Source organism: Ambystoma mexicanum, chromosome 3p (assembly GCF_040938575.1).
Source record: "Ambystoma mexicanum isolate Mex_15411 chromosome 3p, UKY_AmexF1_1, whole genome shotgun sequence".
NCBI classification, from domain to species: Eukaryota; Metazoa; Chordata; class Amphibia; order Caudata; family Ambystomatidae; genus Ambystoma; species Ambystoma mexicanum.
In genome coordinates, this window is record NC_090925.1 from 1107868855 (window position 1) to 1107886274 (window position 17420).

Below are 17420 nucleotides of genomic sequence, written 5' to 3' on the forward strand. Positions count from 1 at the left end.
GGGAGAAAAAAGACCCAAAAGAGGAAGCACCTTACTGAAGGGGGATGTATCCCGGCTCGCAAGAACAGAAGCTCTCTGACCCCACCCCCACCCCCGAGACAGCCAGAACCTGCCACCGCTGCCGTAACAGACGCCTTCTCCAGGCTAAAGAAAGCCTTTATGAACAGGAAGGTAACCCCTTCCCATGATGGACCCTCATACCCCAAGGAAGATAACAGGGGTAATAGACCCTCAAGCCCGGAGGGAGACAGACAGGGCACAGAAGACGATCAGAACAGAAGCGTATATGACGCTGATCTTTCCCTACCCCTCCGTCGATGAACACTTTCAAGCAGAGGGTTCAAAGCCCTCAAGCTCAGGGATTGTGGCAGCCCCCATCCCAAAGAAGACATCCGGGAACATGTCTCCTTGTAAGGGGATGTTTGCGTCGGAGGATCTAATACATCCCAGATCCAATGACTGGGAACCGTCTTCCAGAACAGCTAAATATATCTATTCAAGACTGCGCAAACCCCTTGATAAGGAGGTCAGAGCCACACTCCTAGCCGAATGCCCTCGTCCAGATATTGCAGACAAGGTAGCTCTAACACCAGAGCTAGACTCAAAAATGATCACCTTTTTGGGCACAAATGTAAAAGACCCTAGGAAAGGTATAGACCGTGCCTGGAAGTCCTGTCAGGACAAGGTTCTGGACGTTACGGGCCCATTAGCTAAGATCTTGGACCTAGCAGAAGCAGCCATCGAAACAACCAATTCCATTGACCCAATGATTCTATCAGGCTGGGTTCAGCAGGCCATCTGTCTATTGGGAAATGCTAGCTGTGCCATATCAACCGAGCGTCGTAAAGCCATTCTTTTTAAGATCGATGCCAAACTGAGCGATTTGGCGGATGCAGAGTCAGGTGCTACTGCTCAGGGCCTGCTTTTCGGTGATCCTTTCATGAAGTAAATTACCAAATTTGTCAGTACTTTCACCGCTTTAGACAAACCTCAGGCCTCCATAAAGAGAGTCTTCGCTTCCAAAATTGTCTCCAGGGCCGGACGAGGTAGATGTTGCTCCTCCGGCCCTTATTTCTTTGACAAAGGACCTCAGCACTCCAGGGACCAGCATAACGCCTGGCAAGAATGCACTGACACATTCTTCCCCTCAAGAGGATGCGGAAGAGGACGTGCCAGGAGAAGAGCGGCTAGATACCTAGCCCAATAACAACAATCCTCAGGTCAGTGTACTTATAACAGTGCCTGCGCCACAAACGCCTATAGGAGGGATGCTAGCTATGTTTGCAAGAGCTTGGGATACCTTATCGGGGGAAGCCTGGGTCAGGGACACAGCTTGCGGTCTGCACCTAGAGTTTTTCGCGCAACCCGTTCAAGTTTGACGCCCTACCCCTATAATAATGTCCCAAACAGACCAAATAGCGCTAGACAATGAAATACACAACCCATGTCAGAAACAAGCAATTCGCCCCTGCTCAAGTTAAGGAGGTTTCTTCAGTCCCATTTTTCTGGTACGCAGAAAACAAAAAGTGCGCCCAGTCATAAACTTAATAACTCTCAACGAATTCATCATTTACCGCCATTTCAAGATGGAAGGTATACACATGCTCAGGGACCTCCTAAGACCAAACGATTGGCTCATGCGGCTAGACCTGAAGGATGCTTACCTCGCAGTGCCCATTCATCAGACACACGTAGGTTATCGAAGATTTTCATAGAAGAATCGAGACTGGGAGTTCACAAGTCTCCCCTTTGGGCTCTCCTCAGCACCTTGGGTTTTTACCAAGCTTCTAAGGCCAGTAGTAGCCCACCTTAGAGAAAAAGGTGTCTGATTTATAATATATTTGGACGACATCATCTTTATGGCTCAATCACAAGAACAGACCAGACTAGCCATAGATTTACTCCACAGCCTCGGCTTTCTCATAAACTGGGAAAAGTCCATTCTTCATCCATCCAGGAACCTGGAATTTCTGGGGTTGGTGGTGGATACTCAGAATTCTTGACTCTGCCTTACTGCAGCCAAGATTCACTCCACCAAACGAGAGATAAGCAGACTTCTACAAAGGAGTCTTTTCTCTCTTCTGGACCTAGCAAGAGTAATAGGTTTGCTATCCTCCTCCATCCAGGCAACATTTCCAGGCCCCCTTTACTACAGGGAATTACAAAGATTGAAAGGTCAGCAGCTAACACACAGCCTTTCTTACTACAGTGCCTGACACCGTCACCTCAGGCGAGAACAGAACTCAACTGGTGGCTTACTCACATGGAAGCCTGGAACGGCAGAACGATCTTCGGATACGCCCCAGATATCATCATTGAATCAGATGCCAGTCTCTCCGGTTGGGGAGTGAGATGCGGCCCCTTCGCCACCAGGGGAACCTGGTTGCCTCAGGAGCTGAATCTACATATCAACTGCCTGGAGCTTCTTGCGGGCTCCTTTGCGGTACGCTCCTTTGCCAGAGGCAGAGCGAGTTGTTGTATGTTGCTGAAAATGGAAAACATTTCAGCAGTAAGGTACATCAATCATCTTGGTGGCATCAAATCGAGGCCTCTTGCCGAATTAGCCAAGGACTTCTGGCATTTCTGTCTGGAACATCGGATTTCAGTAACAGCGGAGTACCTCCCTGGTCTTACAAACGTGGTAGCGGATTGGTACTCCCGACATTGCACAGATTACAGCGACTGGAGGCTCAACAGAGAAGTTTTTCTCTGCCTCCAAAGAGTCTTGGGTTCCATATCCATAGACCTATTTGTATCCAGACTCAACACCCACCTACCAGTGTTTTACAGCTGGAGGACGGACCTGGCAGCAGCTGCAACGGACGCATTTCTGCAACAATGGTCCCAGGGACTCCATTATGCCTTTCCATCATTCGCCATGATAGCGAGGACCCTGGCGAAGGCCCGCCAGGAGCATTCAAATCTAGTCCTCATAGCACCGGTCTGGACCACTCAGACCTGGTATCCAGTTCTTCTGGAACTTCTGTCGGATTCTCCAATCCTACTACCCCAGTTTTCAGATCTCCTACTAGATCCATCAGGGCAGCGTCACCCCCTTCTTCTCAGCGGGTCATTGATCCTAGCGGCCTGGAGGATTTCAGGTCAAGATGGAGAGTCCCCGGCATGTCGCGCGTGGCAGTTAGCCTCATCGAGGAAAGCTGGGCTCCTGCTACTCTTAAGAGGTATTCCAACTCATGGGGCAACTGGAGCACTTGGTGCAGAAGGAAAGGATTACATCCAGTTTCAGCACCTGCAGAGGAGATCCTGAATTTCCTAGCTTCCTTAGTTGAAAAGGGTCTTGCCTACAGGACAGTGAACGCCTATCGTTCAGCCATTTCTGCTGGACATGACCTCGTCCAAGGGGTCCCAGCAGGAGAACACCATCTTGTCTGCAGATTACTCAAGGGGGTCAAACTTACAGTCCCACCTCCGTCCCGCTACGACAAGCTTTGGGACGTTAATAAAGTACTGAATCATTTTCTATCATGGCCACATAACGAGGAGCTATCCCATACGCCCTATCCGGCAAATTAACTACCCTGCTTTGCCTGGTCTCTTGCAGGAGAGTCTCTGATGTCAGGGCTCTCGATCTAGCAGGTAGGACCTTTTCTCCTGATGGCATCGTATTTCATCTACACAGGAGGATGAAATGCAACTCCAGGGTGATTTCTTACCCTGCTTTAGAGACCAGCCCAAACTTTGCTTGGTTAAATGCTTGAAGGTTTACGAAGAAAATAAAGCTCCGCTCAGGACCTCCCCTAACGGACAGCTATTGCTAGCTCTGCGTAAACCACACAAGGCAGTTTCCGCTCCTACTTTAGCATGCTGGGTGTGTTGGACTTTAACTCAAGCAAGGATTGATACCCAGAGCTTCGGAGCTCACTCCGTTAGAGGAGTCATGGCCTCAAAAGCCTTTCAGGCTGGAATCCGCCTAGAGGACATAATGAGGATGGTAGGCTGGGCAAGCAAATCAATATTTAAGCAGTTCTACCTGAAACCGGTAGATCAGCCGGCATCTATCATAAGTGAGCTTTAAACAAGCATAATGTGAGCCTCCGGTCGTGACATAGAATAAAGATTTTCCATAATAACTTACTAAAAAGTCTTAATTCTATTAAAGCCACGAAGGCGAGCAGTATCCCACCCGGCGAGAAAATAGTATGTATCACGCTTGATAATGATTAAATGCATTACTATGAATTGTTGATAAGTTGGAATTTATATGTGTTTTTCTGTCAGAATAACTCAATGAATTTTCTCTCTAGGGTTGTAATATACATGAAGTAATTCTACTCTTTATCCCTCTCTTGACAGCGCCTGCAGATAAATCCGCCTGATCAGCAGCTCAACCCAGTTTTCTTCTAAAGATGGCTTCAGTTACTATTCTACTATGGACAGCCAAGTTCGCAGCCTCGAAAGAGGAAGTTGCATCATGTTCAGGACTATTTATGAAGGGATGCGGATACCCATTGGAGGACTAAGGTCACATGTTGGTGGCCTCTAGATGAACTTTAGGGAAGTCTTCTGGGAAATGGAGTTTTCTTACTTTCCTAAGAGACTTATGGACATTCTATGATTTCTTTAATATGTTATAATATGTATAATTAAAAATTAATAATATGTTTTGTTATATTTGGTGCACTTTTTCTTTATGCATATTATCTATTGCACCCAGGTACACAAAATATCTTGCTGCTGAGCTTTCTTTACTTGTTTTAATAAAGAAAGAGAAGCATAATGCTTGCCTACGTGTCTTTAATAGAATTAAGACTTTCTAGTAAGTTATTATGGAAAATCTTTATTCACAGCATTTTCTGACAGGGTGGGAGGGTAGAGTTGGTTAAAATTGATTCTAATATGATACAATGTGGCTTTTATAATGCACCTATAACGCACCTGTACACAAGTGTTTCTATGCGCGGCAAGACCAGGCGGGGGAAACACAGGGAGGACAAAATAATGATCTTACTGGGCCTTGTCTCATTCAGATCACACAAGTGCGGGGAAGAGGGAAGGGGAGAAATGCCATGGGGAATGGAAGTGCAATTAACTCAAAAGTGCAGCCAGCGGGTGGCTCATAAGTGCAGAGAGAAGGGTCTATAGGGTTGCAGATACAGACCGTTAGGTGCTGGGGAGCCCGGAGGCAGTTTAAGGGTAACTGGGCATGCAGGAGTCTGGGCCCATGTTTAGAGGGTGACCAGGTGACCAGTGCGCGGAGCGGTCATGTGCATCAGCAGGGGAGAGGAAGAGAGAAAGTGGAAGTGAAAAGGAAGGTCTTGAGTTGCTTCCGGAACCAGAGGTGGTTCTGGTTAAGTTTGAGAGATGCAGAAAGGCTGTTCTAGAGGGAGGCCCCAGCCGGGGAGATAGATTTGCCCCCAACTCTATGCTTGGAGAAGCGTCTGACCCTCCGAGAGTTGGAGGTGGATGAGCGGAGAACTCGAGAAGGAAGATGTTTTGGAACAGAACGTTGAAGCGGTCCCATGCCCCAGAAAGCCTTGTGGATGATGCAGAGGGTCTTGAAGTTGACCCTTGCAGCTACACAAAGCCAGTGAAGAGATTTTAGAGCTGGAGGGATATGATCCCTGTGCTTTAGGCCAAAGCCAAGTCTCACAGTCCTGTTCTGGATAAGTTGTAAAGGTTGAAGAGTAGAGGCAGGACGATTTAGAAAGAGACTGTTGCAATAGTCCAGCCTAGAGAGGGCCAGTGTCTGGATACAGTGAGCATCGGGGGGGGGAAGTGAGAAAAGGAAGAATACCAATGAGGAGGTGCAGCTGATAACGACTTCTTAGAGACATCAGAGATGTGAGGAGAGAAGGAGAGGGTGGAGTCGAAGATGACACCAAGTTTCTTGGCCTCACAGGAAGAGGGCCAAGAGTGGGCGGCCAGAGAGAGCGAGGAAAGGAGGGAGCGGGTGTCCCACTGAGGAGGATCCCAGTCTTACTGGCATTAAGGCAGTGATCATTGATAGTCTGGTATGAGAGAAGAAGCAGAGATGGCTGAGGGGAGCCTGAAAGAGAGCAGAGTGTCATCTGCATAACATAGAATATTGGAGCATAAAATAGCGATGCAGTGAGCAAGAGGTGCAAGGTAGTGGTTGAAGAGCTAGGGAGAGAGGTTAGATCCCTGGGGAACACCACACGTAGAGAGTGAGAGAGATAGAGAGGAAAGACCCAAGTTGGACCTGAGAGAGTTGGTCGGTGAGAAAGGAGGTCAACCAGGCCAGGGTCTGATCAGTAATGCCAAGGTTGTCGTGGAGACAACTGAGCAGGATGGCATGGCTGACCATGTCAAAAGCAGAGTATAGATCGAGGAGAATGAGGACAGAAGGGAGATTAGAGTCAGGATTGGAGAGCAAGTCTTCACAGGTGTCCAGGAGAGCAGTTTCTGTGCTTCTGGCAGCTCTGAAGCCAGACTGGTGGTCATGGAGGCAACCAACAGATTCAGTATGTAGATTAAACTGGGAGATGGCCAGCTTTTCCAAGAGTTTGCCCGGGAAAGGAGTGATGGAGATCAGACAATAGTTAGCTGGAAAGGAAGGATTGGTCGAGGGCTTCTTTAGAAGGGGGTGCACAAGAGAGTGCTTAAGGGGGAGGGGAAAGTTCCAGTGGCAAATACTGCACTTTATATCATATCTGGTCAGTAACATTGATCAAGTCAAAACTACCAGCTGCGCAGTACAGTAACTCATCAATCTGGCCCACTTGTGCTGAAATAAATGGCCCCTCAGGCTAAAAACAAAAACAGGCCCACACCAACTTGTTCATGTAGTGCGGCCCAACAGGTTTTGGCCTTTGCCTTACACGCCAGTCAAAGCCTGGTCCTTGGAGCACAGGCTTCGGCAAACTTGGCCTGCGAAAAGACATCACGGAGCAGACCAAAACTGCGATTGGGCTAGGTAATTGTAATTGGTTATTTATAACGCACTTAATACCCAGAGCTTTCTTGGCGCAGACCCGAGGATCAAACCAGTGTTGCTCTGCACCGTCTTGCTTCCAAGGCGATCATGTTGCCCCGAGCTATCCTCAAGGCCCTAGACCTGAGGTAAACGTAATGGAATTGTCTCAGGACTAGATTGGTTCCAGCCAGGATTTTACTAGAAATTTGGGAACACACTTGAAGGCCCTCTGTATAAATTGACCTTTGCCTTACACCCCAGTCAAAGCCTGGGCCTTGGAGCACAGGCTTCGGCAAACTTGGCCTGCGAAAAGACATCACAGAGCAGACCAAAACTGCAATTGGGCTAGGTAATTGTAATTGGTTATTTATAAAGCACTTAATAGCCAGAGGTTTCTTGGCGCAGACCCGAGGATCAAACCAGTGTTGCTCTGCATCGTCTTGCTTCCAAGGCGAGCATGTTGCCCCTGAGCTATCCTCAAGGCCCTAGACCTGAGGGTAATGGAATTGCCTCAGGACTAGATTGGTTCCAGCCAGGAATTTACTCGAAATTTGGGAACACACTTGAAGGCCCTCTGTATAAATTGATTTCTCTACTGAATGTGGTTGGTTATGAAGAATAACTGAGGAAGAGATATTACTAATACTGAATCCTAACAAAAAAGAAAACCAACAGTGCTGACTTAACCAACCAACTTCTCTCCTGAATCATGTTGTCAATATTTTCAGTAAGGTCTTGGTATCCCTTTTGTCCAGCTTCTGCCCTGGATGGTGTTCACAGACCAGGCATATTTTATTATGAAAAAAGACTTTGAAACCACAGGAGGCTCAAATATTTCAAGTCCTATTGACAAAAACACTCCTTGCGCAATGTTGGCACTCAATGCAGGGATGGAAATTGATCGCCTGGAGTGGGGAGTCTTGGAGAAAGTGTTACTGAAATTAGGTTTTGGCACACATTACACAACTTGGGAGCAGGACAGCTACATGTGCCCCATGGCAAGAGTTGAAGTGAATGGTAACAGGACTAATAAAAGCCACACAGAAAAGGGGGGGGGGTGTGGGGGGGCTAAGAGACCTGAGTGAAAAAGAGAGAAACTCCAAAGTGTATTTTATGAAGCAAATTATTGGTAACTCTTGCAACACAGTTGCCTTAATTTGTGCAGTTGCCAATAACTGGGACAAATTGAGCTTTGGTAAAGGGTCTGCCTTAGAAAATATTTTTGATGGCAATGCTGACAAATAACCATAACAAAATACAAAGCAAAAGTCAAACTATCAGACCTGGCCTGGCTGGCATAGTACTGGCCCTCACTCCCAGCTTTCACTGATGCCCATAGGAAGTGAAACCAGGTGGTAAAATTAATTAAATAAGACACACAGAGAGCAGGTGGGCAAGTTCTATGCAGACAATACAGGATTTATAATGGCAGACTGAAGGCCAAAATTCTTAGAGAGCTAGAAAACTTCCAGAGACACTGAGGGTTAAAAGTAACCAATAATAATCACAGATATTAAAATTCTCTGAGGGTAGGGTGGGAACACTGTACTAACAAACATTACATTCTTTTGACTTCAGGTGTGAGAAAGACATTATGACGGGAATCACAAATGGTAGAGATAGGGGTGACCGATATAAGAATCAGAAGATTATTTTATTCAATCAGATTTATACAGACCAGAAAGAACATTGGTCTGCGTCTCTACTACATTTATAATCGCACCTCTCCTCTTCGTATCCCCTGGCCCTTCAGCTTTGCTTCAGAGGCATCCTAGTCCCACCCCGGCTATGGCGTCAGTGACGTCCCTCTACAGTTCCTTCTGGCCATCCTGCGAGGCAACACCTCATAACCGGGGTATCTCCTTCCCTGTTGACAGGCCACCTGGAGAGCTGTCTCTGTATCACACGACTGGCAAAAGCACTGCCGCTGTGCTCCACAACCTTTGAAAGGCCTCTCCCAGCAGCATCCTTGTAGCTGCCGCCACCACAATCCTCTCCACGGACCTCGGACAGAGCATAATGCTTTACTTCATCCCCATCATGCGGGGGAGGGGTTGCTCATTTCCTGCACTGTTATTGGTCCCTGAAGTGGTGGGGGTCTGGTGAGCCGTCACACGGACTAAATATACAGGGTCATGGGGAGTATGGTTTAACTGATTAAATGTGATAATTCTGCCTCCATTGAGTTATGTCTGGCATGCCACACTTTCTAGAACTCGGAAAGTGTACACAAGGAAGCCTTGGTGTCAGTTAACTGCCTTCATATGGGGTTATTAAAGAATCTATTCTTTGAAGGAAGTTTTCAATAATAGGAAAACATGGTATGTCTGGAAAAGCCATTACAGACATCCTAAGATAAGAACCTGCATCCCAACTTCATGTGCATTTCGGGAGAAAAGACGCAAACCAGGTTTAACTCTAATTTGAACTGGAAAAATGCAAGGGGATCAGGCTCTGCAAGAGCAATTTCGGTTGGGGGAGATAGGAGAATGAGATAAGCTCTGTGGCCATGTATGACCTTATCACCATAGAGTACTTTAGGAAAGCACAATGATGATAAAATGTGAATTCCGCTACAATCCCCTCTGAAACAATTTCTGGTAACCCTGACCTTTTCACCAGAAATGGTAGGAAGCAGATATGACGACATTTGAGATGATAAACGATAATGGGACATTTTAATGTTTAATATGTGGAAGTGCAGGATGCTGAACAGGTAACTTCTCAGGCCATAGAGTAGCTTTCTTGGCAGTGGCAGGAACATTGATAAGAAACAGCAGACTTTGTGACTGGAAGACAGAGCTTATGAACTTCAAGGAGGCACTGCAAACAATGGTCAACAAGGTTGAAAGACTGGTTACCTCGACGGAGTGACAACCTTGCAGGCACTCATTTGAGACTCTGCAGCTGAGGTCAGAGAGTACAGCAATTATTAAGAAGAAGTGTTGGATGCCTGGTTCTCCTTAATTCCAAACTGTGAAAAGCAGAAATTTAGGTCAGAGCAATGGACATCAGAATCTTAGGGGCTGGCTATGGAGAATCAATCATCACACACAGCCCCAAAGCTTCTTCGATACAAACTTGAAGAGTATGGAAGACCCAAACAGGTTTCCCATGATATGATATGGGATTTATAATGCGCCTATACACAAGTGGTTCAAGGCGCAACGAGGCAAGGGAGGGGGAACAGAGGGAAGACAGACAACGATCCTACTAGGCCAGGTGTCATTCAGATCGTGCAAGTGCATGGGAAGGGGAAGGTGGAAAGTGCGGGGGCAAAGGGGAGGGGACAGTGCAGTACATGGGATAATAAAATAAACAAACAATAAGTAAAAGTACAGCCAGGTGGCAAGTGCAAGGGTGTGTGCAGACATCAGGCGTCAAGTGCTGGTAGTGGGACTGTAGGGATCCAGACACTGTCCCCAAGTGTGGAGGTTGCCAAGAAGGCAGTGCAGGAGTGCGACTGGCGGAGGAGGGAACCTGGGCCTGAGATCAGAGGGTGTCGGGCAACCAGTGCAGTTTCAGTATCAGCCAGGAAGTCAGCAAGGGAGAGGAGGAGAAAAAGCAGAAGCAAACAAAGGTTTTGAGGTGCTTCTGGAACCGGAGATGATTCTCCTCAAGTTTCAGGGAGGCACGGAGGCTGTTCCAGAGGGAGGCCCCAGGCAAAGAAAGAGATCTACCACCAACTCGTTGCTTGGAGAAGTGACTGACCCTGAGGGAGTTGGAGGCGGATGAGCGAAGAGATCGAGAAGTAAGATATCTAGGAAGAGAGAGTTGAAGGTATTGAGGCGCCAGGCCCCAGAAGGCCTTATGGACAATGCAGAGGGTTTTGAACTTAAACCTCGCAGCCACTGGGAGCAAGTGCAGAGTTTTCAGTACTGGAGAGATAAGATCCCTGGGCTTGAGGCCAAGGACAAGACTCGCAGTCCTGTTCTGGATGAGTTGCAGAGGGCAGAGGGAGGAAAGCAAGCAGATTTAGAAAGAGGCTGTTGCAATAGTCCAGCCTAGAGAGAACCAGAGCTCTGGAGACAGTGAGCTTCTGGGGGAAGGAGAGGAAAGAAAGAATACCTCTGAGGAGGTGCAGCTGGTAGTGTGACTTCTTACAGAAGTCAGAGATGTAAGGAGTCGAAGATGACCCCAAGGTTTTTAGCCTCGCATGAAGAAGTCATATACACTACGTTTAGAAGGTGTGTCTGAATAAAGCGTCTAAGTTTGAAGAGTTTATGTGGTGTGTAACCGCTTCTTTTCCTAGATATGAGCTATATAAACTTGGCTAATCACAGGGAAGAAATTGAGGAAAGGAATGGTCTCCTGAATGTGGCTAGTCGATTTGGCACCCAGAAAAGCAAGATGCACTTTTGAGGGACGAATCTAGCTTTTTGGAGTTTGACATAACTTACTGATTTTAGCAGCAGATTCCAGAGGACGATGGTTGTACAGCAATGAACCTTCACCTGGTATGGCTGAAGTGCCACAATGGCTTACCCTGCTGCCCTAATTCTCTCCCATGTTTGCAGGTTTTGCAAGGACATGTGTTAGGATTAGATACTGAAGCGATGAGTATAGTGGGGGGAATATTCCTTAACCATCATTGAATTTTATAATATTTATAAGTTGGGCAAGAAAACTACCATATTTTTAACAAGCTCGGTCTTTGGTGGGGTTTCAGCGACGGTTGGTGAATTTTTTTAACTGGACCAAACAAAGCGAGAGAGCCCGAACCAAACAAGCTACAGGGTTCTGGGGGGGTTCAACCCCCCACCCACCCCAGACAACATTTTTAAAATAAAGGGTTCACAGGGTGCATTCTGCAGCACTTTCTTTGACAAATTGGATAAAAAGCCACACAGTTTGTTATCAGTTTTGTTTGGTAGCACATGAAAAAACCCAATAGATGCAAGTCACCAACAGAGTACAGGACCATGTTCCAACGCATTCTCATTATGCCTTTGCCCACAAAATATGGCAGTTTATAAAACATTTTCAAGCTGGCTGTGCCAATACATGTTCATGCATGCTGCACCAATATTGCTGGTATTACCATATAAGGACGCCCAGCCAGTAAAAAATGCAGTGCCACAAAAAAGAATATCAGAATGTCTATACCAAGCTAGTCAAGTGTACCAAGTAATCACATTTATGATTGTTTTTACCCTTGATGCCAAGTAAAAAATAGCATGCCACATTAAGTAAATGCAGACTAGCACTACTAATGTAGGTCAGTTTAGCCATGTAATAACACTTATTTATGTTTGCTTTTACCTTGATGCCAATTAAAACATGCCATGCCATATTAAGAAAGTATATGCAGACTGACACTAGTAGTACACTCATTTTGCATCAAGGGTAATAAACCTAAGTGCTGTTATGGGGCTAGACTGGCCTACACTCTGTGTAGGCCAGTCTAGCCTGTAAAAACACTTCACCTACCACTTACCATTTTGCTTTACCCGTGTACAGTGCCTCAAGGATAAAGCAAACACTAATGCCATGCTCCTAGCAGCCCACACCCCCTTAATATAGGTGTGGGGGCTGACACACATACACAAACACTTTCACCCACGCATTCACTCTACTTATACAACTACTTGCATGCCCGCATTCATGAAAACAAACAGCACAATACATACATTCATGCATGCATTCAATTACATACATGCATGCATACCAATTACATTAACAAATGCTTACCTTACCTGCATGCACCACTCACAAGGGCCTGTGCCACCACTGGCAGACCCAAATGGCCCTCCCCTCCTCTCCACAACGTAAACACACTGACTGACGGGAGCAGTCCTCTCTGGTCTACACTGCTAGCACAATGACGAGGCAGCAGAATCAGTCCCATTATTATTCACTACATTTGTCGCTGAGCCAAAAGGGCTCTGCAACAAACAAAATGAAAGGTGTAGCAGGGGCCATGCCCCTGCTCAGATGAGGCAGCACAGTCACCCGTGCAAATTAAGCACACAGGGGATCTACTGCCTGCCACTAAAGGAACAGGGTGGCCTGCCTCTCAGGTGAGGGGGTAGCACCCCTGCTCATAGTGGCTGGCAACCACTCGGCAGGTTTCAATCTTCTTGGATGTGGTATTGTTTATCCAGGTGTGTTGCCTACCTTCTACACGCTTTGTGTAATTGGGTGGGGGATTGGAAAGGGCCATCAAAGATCATTCTAATTTGTGACAAATAATACAATGTTGCTTTCTGTGCAGAATCTAAAGAGGAGTAGTAAGGAATCCCATACAAGGCTGCCATGTTTCCCTTAGTAAATAGGTATTGACTCTGTAAAACCATTGGTAACGGTCAATAGGTTTCTGGGAGACAGTTAACCTTGAAGAGCTTTTTCTGCATCCAGATGAAAATCATCTATTCTAACAGACCTGACCCCATTTAGTGCCATTTTCATGCATGTGTACATGGATCCCAAATGCAGTCAGGAACTGAGGTGGGTGCTAGCCAGCAACATTGGGATGAACCTTGGGATGACATTTTATAAAAATATATTTGCAGTGAAGGTCAATGATAAAACTGACCTTATATTTACATCATATACTACAGTAACAACTGATTTGACAAAACCCTAAGCATTAACTTTTAATCTTTTTTGGGTATATGCCTATTACATTGAAACACTGGTGTGTACGGTTGTTTCTGGGCTCATGAGGTGCTTGGGATAATCCAGTGTTGCTGGAAGAAAAATACCCAACCCTTCTTAATGGGAAGGGAACATTATTTCTCTTGGTTGAACAAAGCACCACTTTCCCAGGAACTTTGCGACTGGCTTGCGGGGGCAAAGAGATGGGGGACTCTCCATCACTTGACTACCTCCAAGGTATGGGGTCTCAAGTAGCCCCTATGGTCCTTAGTGAGGTTGCACCAATTCGTACCTCTCCAACCACTAAAGGCTACCTTTGACTGACCTGGTCTGCCAAAACGTGATTGGCTAGTAGGGGTGCCTATTCTCTCTCTCCTCCTCAGGTCTTGCATCCATCTCACCCTCTAGTTCCGTCTGTCCGCCTTCTTAGATACTAATGATTCACTACTTCTCCTACCTCTTCCAATCCTCCTCGTAATATGACTTTCTGCTCCTACTCCCTCCATCTCGCCGATTTCTTCCACCAACCTTCTCAAAAGGACTCTCTCCAGATGGTTACTTTATCCCTTTGGTATAACTTCATCCCTCAAGCTTCTTTCTTCTGAAATTCTGCTGTTTGACAGAGCTCCCTTCTTATAAGGCCTTATTTTCACCTTCTCTCTTGAGATAGCTCTTGCTCCAATGCTGGAGCTCAATCTCTACAGCCTCTTGGTAGTCCTCTCTCATACCCCTGCTCGGTCTCCTTCTCTACCCACTCTGAGTATATTGGTGGTTTCTGGTCTATAATTAATCTGTCTATATCTCTCTCTCTCTCTCTCTCTCTCTCTCTCTCTCTGTAACTCTGCACCCTTTCTGACAGCCACTTAGTTTTTGTAGCCTGGTCTCTCCTCTCCTTGTCTGCTGCTCAGAGACATGGATTACACCCATTTAATGTAGGTAGAGAATTAGAAAAGTGTGGATTCGATATAGAGACAATGTGCACTAATGACCACTCCTGTATTTGGATATCATGGAAATCTATATTCAAACAAACTGGCAGCGACCACACTTAGCCCTCCAGCCCACCCACTAGAGCTGGAATTAGAAGTCTACAATTTGGAAAGGGGAAGGTGCGCCACGCTAAAGTTAGAGATCAGTCTCTGAATGTCCCAATTGAAGAAATCTGCTACAAATTCTTTTCCAAAACCAAAGTAGTTGACAGTGAAGTTTAATACTCAAGTACGGAGAGCCGACACGTGTTTCGACCAATAGGTCATTCTCAAGGCCTAACTTGTATTTCACTGCAACCAATAGCTATGGATGAACAATCGTCCATGAACCTTCTTTGATTACTAGTTGGAAATCGCACAATTGCGTTGATGACAATTCAAGTCAGTATCAGGCACAATATATAGTCCTGTGATATGGGAGTTCAAATAATAATGGGGCCCAATCCCCACATCGAGTAATGCAATCAACGTAATTGTGGGATTTTCAACTAGTAATCAAAAGAAAGTTCATGGACGATTGTTCATCCACATCTTTTAATGTAGGTAGGTCTATTATCTGAATAGGCTAGGTACCTCTGGTCATGGGAGCCGGAAGAGGGATAGTCTCCCCTTTGGGGGCCCTGTTGATAGTGCCTGCTTAGAACAAGATCTACCTATTTTCATATTGTGTTAATCAAAAGCCAGAGAAATCTTTGGCAAATAAGGGAGGCTGTTCGATGTAACTGTAAAGCTTTCATCGTGGGACAACGGCAACTTTGCAAACCCCACAATGTTAACAGGTGTGAGACAACGATGTTTGTTTATTCTGTCCCTTGCACAGCACTCCAGTAGACTGTCCAAGTTTGATACACTCTCATAAATGCGCCTTTTGGCAGCCGATTTCCTTGCTCGCCAGTGAATTCAAACTGCTCCAACTTTGTTTTATTGAAGGGACCGGTGTCAACTTCTATGCTTGGTGATTGGGTCTCGCAAGGGGCCTGGACTAGCTCAGAGAATAATAAAATTAAGATTAGAGGTACTCTCAAGATTTGGTACCCGACCCCCTTTAAACAAATTGTTATAGGTGGGTGTAGGTTGGGAGGTGCTCATTTGACTGCACCCTACCTTAGTACCGGGACCCTGAGAAGGCAGTCTGTGGATCCATCGTAATCCTCCACTGTGTAAGGGTGTCAAAGAAGGACACTGACACAAAGGTGGCATGGTGGTTGGCAAAGACTTATTTTTATCAAAAGAAACCCTCCCTTATCTTCTAAGAGGGGTTTCCCTGACTCAAACAAATACTAAGAATGGGCTGTCAGAATGTCACCCGAAATCAAACTGCACTGTTCTGTGTCATGACCTACTTCTCTGGACCTATGGAGAACTCCCTCAGCACCTCGCCGGCGTCCTCCGCTCTTCTGCTTCTCCAGTCAGCCAACCGGTTTTAAAATTCCTGCTCACACCTGTTGTCTATCCCAGTTAGGCTTGACGAAAACTTCAGCCCTTCTCTTTTTATACAATGTTGCCAGTCACACCCTGGCGGATTGTCAAAGTCCTTTGTTGTTCTTGATGAATTGATCTTCATGCATTCTGGGGGCCGCCTCGTACCAGTACTAGCACAGCGAGTAATCTTCATGTCAACCTGCTACTTTCTGTTGTGATGGTACATGGACCTACTTTCAAGAAAGTAGTTTGACATGGAAAGGGGAGGGGGAATAGGTGAGGTTAGGGTGTGACGTGAACCAACGGTCTACCTAGGTGATAGACCTTATCCCAATGTCCCTCCCAATGATGTCCTCCCCATTATACCCCCCTAAGGGGGACTATTAGGTAGCAGCTGCACCTCCCATGCCTCATGGAAAAAGCTCCCCCCCCTTGGGGAGAAATGACGATACATGTGAATTGTAGCAACTAGGCTCAGCATCTTCTAGCTTCTGGACCCGGAGGAGGTTCCACTAACATCCGCTAGTGCCGGCCCATTTGCCCACCCCACTGTCGGTCACCAGGCCTACAGCATTGAATATGAAAATAATGGGAAACATCAACAAAACCCTCTGCCAGAGACTCCTGATTTGACTGCTCAGTCTGTTGGTGCTGTTTAAACCTTTCCAGCCAAAGTCTTTCCTCGTTATCAGTTCAGGAAACTAACTAGAACGATACCAGGGACTAAACAAAGGGCAGGTGCCTACCCTGCAGTGGGGATGTTTCAAGCCCCCGAGGGTGGAGGTATGGCTATAAAACTATAATAAAATGTTTCCCCAGCATTTTCTGGGCAGGAGAATCATAAACAGGGGATGGGGCTCGTGGGATGTGGAGAACCAGGTGATATAGGGTTGTGACCCTTTGGGAATTTCCCTATTCTGCACCTTGTCAGGCCCAGTGCTAAAGGGTGACACCACGTGTTACCGCCTAGTATGCCTAATTATGGGCACATTACAATGGATTCCATTTGTGGAGGGGCTGGACCCAGAACCTTGGCATCTCCCCTTGTCCATTCTGACCAGACTGGGCCCATGCTGGGTTATTACACAGGCTCCCCAGCATTTCCCAGTGTTGTGTGCTTAGCAGACAACAAAGCCCAAGCCTAATTAAGTCCAGTGAACATTCCAGCATGTGTGCGTTACTCAGTCCATCTCTCCCTAAACCCCTAAAGCTTTGTAAGCCCCTTAAGTAGGTAGCACTGGCATATCTGTCTTTGGCATGCTTTTCGCACCTGCAGCCGAGATCTGCACACACGTGACATCGCAAAGCTGTGTCCTTACTTCCAATGGTGTTGTCTCATGATGCAGTACTCCAAAAGAGCCATTCGCGTTAAAATGAAGAACAGCCGGGCCACAGTGGTGAGTCACTGCACCAGGGCACTATGTTGCACCAATTCACATCTAAAAACTCAAAGTCTGACATTTCATGAGGAGCATTGAGTGCTAACTTGACACCCCCTCAGGAACCCAGTTGGAAAC

The 17420-nt window shown here is 46.5% G+C and overlaps 1 protein-coding gene across 2 annotated transcripts in view; it reads right to left on the minus strand.

Annotated features, from left to right (window-relative positions):
* ARHGAP26 (Rho GTPase activating protein 26) overlaps positions 1–17420 on the minus strand; it is a 2838701-nt gene that overhangs the window by 1911733 nt on the left and 909548 nt on the right. The gene's annotated exons all lie outside the window — the stretch shown is intronic.